Below are 3535 nucleotides of genomic sequence, written 5' to 3'. Positions count from 1 at the left end.
TTTTCCACAAATTTTGAGATTTTATGCATATCCTTCCACACAGTGGTCCACATTTCAGAGGGCAACTGTTCTTTAATGTCTCTTTCCTATACTTTCTGTATTGGGCTACAAATTGTGGAGTTTGTGTTATTCAGTTTTTTTATAAATACTGGATGTTATATGGGAGATTTTATCTATAATTTCCATAAATTATTTTTCTATTGTTGTAATTTTGGGGGTGCCTGTTCTTTCTCCAAGAAATCTTGTAAGGTGAGACTAATTTGTTAGTATATTAAGTAGCCTTTGTTTGGTTTACTATATTTATGTTTCCTGTTGAAATGACATTATTGTTTTATTGTTTTATCAACAAAAAGGTGTTTTAATTTGGTGATTCCTTTGGATTCCCATCTAGCATTCTTTAAGGGCCTGCCTGCCATTACATACAATACCTCCATGTGACGAAGTGCCCACCCCTGTGTGTATTTTCTGTTATATGTTGCATGTTGTGTGTTTAATGTTGGTGTATAGTCATTAGTACACGGGATATAAACGGGTCTGTGTAACACGAGTGTTTAAAATGTATATTTGTATTTAGGCACGAGGATTGCACAGCACTTCACGTGCAAGTAAAAGGTAATATGTGAGCACGGGGAATTGCACTTTATTAATTCACATGCAGTTGTACCGCGACTCCAATTGAATGATTGATTAGCAGTCGAGTCTCGGTACAGCTGCATAAAAGCAGCATGTTTTCACTCACTCGGTGTTGTCTGTTCGGTGAGTGGAGAACGGGATTGGAGACGGAGGTAAAGATAATAAGAATAGTTAAAAAGGTTTAGTAGTAAAATATCTGCTCACCGTGTTTTGTTTAGTGAGTTTTGTTTGTCTGGTTATTTTGGCGAATGTGCGTTGTCCTGTTTTTGTATTGTTACAACCGTTTATTTTCTGTCTGTTTGTTTATTTATTAAATGCTGAGCGAAAGCATTCACTCAGCTCCACCAAACTCCACCTCTGTTGTTTATTTCCTGGCTCTGGTCTGACTCCACCCACTCCGGCCGTCTTTGTGACACTCCATTACACCACAGTGGGGTAATGGGGATTGTGTAATCTATGGATTTCCAATACTTGAGGGTGAACCATAGGGAGTCTAGGGATAAATCACATTTATTTACCTCCAAAACCCCCTGTTCTGTAATCCTCCATAGATATCAAAGATATCTTGCATTGAATGAAATATAATATTTATAGGTATCTCGAAGGCCTCCCCCCTTTCCATAGAAATGTACTAAAGAACACATTCATTTTTGTAAACCAGTTCCCATGTAGTGATAGTGGGTAGGGGGGTGGCTCACATAAGACTCATGTACTGTTAATAGCATATACCCTGTGTATAGACTCATTTTAATAGCTGATTTGAGTGCCTTTATTCCTTTAATATTCAGATTGGATCATTTTATGCCAATGGTTCTAGGTATCGTACAAAGAGCTGTGGACAGAGTAGACAACCTTGATGTGTTCCCCGTTGCAAGGAGAAGGTATATGACATTAGTCCATTAGTACAAATCCTGTTTTTTTGACGATTTATACAATAATGTTATAAAGTGATAAAATCTGGGCTTAGTCCAAACTCCTCTAATGTTCTAAACAGATACGACCATTCAATGCGGTCCAATGCCTTCTCCACATCAAGAGACTGCAGCCGCAGGAAGGGGGGAGGGTTCCCAGCATAGTAAAAAACATGCATTCATTTTCTCACATTATCTGCTACTAGTCTGTGTTTTACAAACCCAATGTGATCTCTGCATGTTAGTTTTGGTAACAGTAAGTCTAATCTTTCAGCCACTCTCTTAGTGTGTATCTTTCAGTCCAGGGTTAATAATGAAATTGGCCTCTAGCTTCCACATTCCAGAGGGTCTACAGCCTACAGCCACACCACCTTGAATATGCCTGATCTCATCCGATCTCAGAAGCAAAGCAATGTTGGGCTTAGTTAGTACTTGGATGGGAGACCACCTGGGAATACTGAGTGCTGTAGGTATTTTTTTTGATTACTTTTCACAAGTTTTTACAAAGGAAGATACTGACAACATGCCCCACATGTCATCCAGTTCCTATCCAGTTTTAAATAACTTTAGCATAACTGAGGCAGAAGTGTTAAAGGGACTAGGAGCTCTTAAAATAAACAAATCCCCTGGGCCGGATGAGATCCTCCCAGTAGTACTCAAAGAAATGAAAGAAGTAATTTACAAACCGCTAACCAAGATCATGCAGCAGTCTCTTGACACAGGGGTGGTACCGACAGACTGGAAAATTGCAAACGTAATACCGATCCACAAAAAGGGAAACAAAACTGAACCAGGTAACTACAGACCAGTAAGCCTGACTTCTATTATATGCAAACTTATGGAAACTATAATAAGAGCCAAAATGGAAAATTACCTATATGGTAACAGGGTACTGGGAGACAGTCAACATGGTTTTAGGAAAGGGAGATCGTGCCTAACTAACTTGCTTGATTTTTTTGAGGATGCAACATCGATAATGGATAATTGCAAAGCATATGACATGGTTTATTTAGATTTCCAGAAAGCTTTTGACAAAGTCCCGCACAAAAGATTAATTCTCAAACTGAACGCAGTTGGGATTCAGGGAAACACATGTACATGGATTAGGGAGTGGTTAACTTGTAGAAAACAGAAAGTACTGATTAGAGGAAAAACCTCAGAATGGAGTGTGGTAACCAGCGGTGTACCACAGGGATCAGTATTAGGTCCTCTGCTATTCCTAATCTACATTAATGATTTAGATTCTGGTATAGTAAGCAAACTTGTTAAATTTGCAGACGACACAAAAGTAGGAGGAGTGGCAAACACTGTTGCAGCAGCAAAGGTCATTCAAAATGATCTAGACAAGATTCAGAACTGGGCAGATACATGGCAAATGACATTTAATAGAGAAAAGTGTAAGGTACTGCACGCAGGAAATAAAAATGTACATTATAAATATCATATGGGAGATATTGAAATTGGAGAAGGAATCTATGAAAAAGACCTAGGAGTTTTTGTTGACTCAGAAATGTCTTCATCTAGGCAATGTGGGGAAGCTATAAAAAAGGCTAACAAGATACTCGGATACATTGTGAAAAGTGTTGAATTTAAATCAAGGGAAGTAATGTTAAAACTGTACAATGCACTTGTAAGACCTCATCTTGAATATTGTGTGCAGTTCTGGTCACCTCGCTATAAAAAAGATATTGCTGCTCTAGAAAGAGTGCAAAGAAGAGCGACCAGAATTATTCCGGGCTTAAAAGGCATGTCATATGCAGACAGGCTAAAAGAATTGAATCTGTTCAGTCTTGAACAAAGAAGACTACGTGGCGACCTAATTCAAGCATTCAAAATTCTAAAAGGTATTGACAGTGTCGACGCAAGGGACTTTTTCAGCCTGAAAAAAGAAACAAGGACCAGGGGTCACAAATGGAGTTTAGAAAAAGGGGCATTCAGAACAGAAAATAGGAGACACTTTTTTACACAGAGAATTGTGAGGGTCTGGAATC

General features: G+C 38.6%; 1 non-coding gene across 1 annotated transcript; it reads left to right on the top strand.

Moving 5' to 3' along the window:
* Positions 1-1898: 1898 nt before the first annotated feature.
* Positions 1899-2017, top strand: LOC121307088. Its single transcript, XR_005948270.1, has one exon. It is a non-coding gene; the product is annotated as a 5S ribosomal RNA (ribosomal RNA).
* Positions 2018-3535: the final 1518 nt, after the last annotated feature.

This window comes from Polyodon spathula, chromosome 52, assembly GCF_017654505.1.
Source record: "Polyodon spathula isolate WHYD16114869_AA chromosome 52, ASM1765450v1, whole genome shotgun sequence".
Taxonomy (NCBI): Eukaryota; Metazoa; Chordata; class Actinopteri; order Acipenseriformes; family Polyodontidae; genus Polyodon; species Polyodon spathula.
The sequence above is the reverse complement of the archived record's forward strand: the minus strand, read 5'-3'. Positions and strand labels throughout refer to the sequence as shown.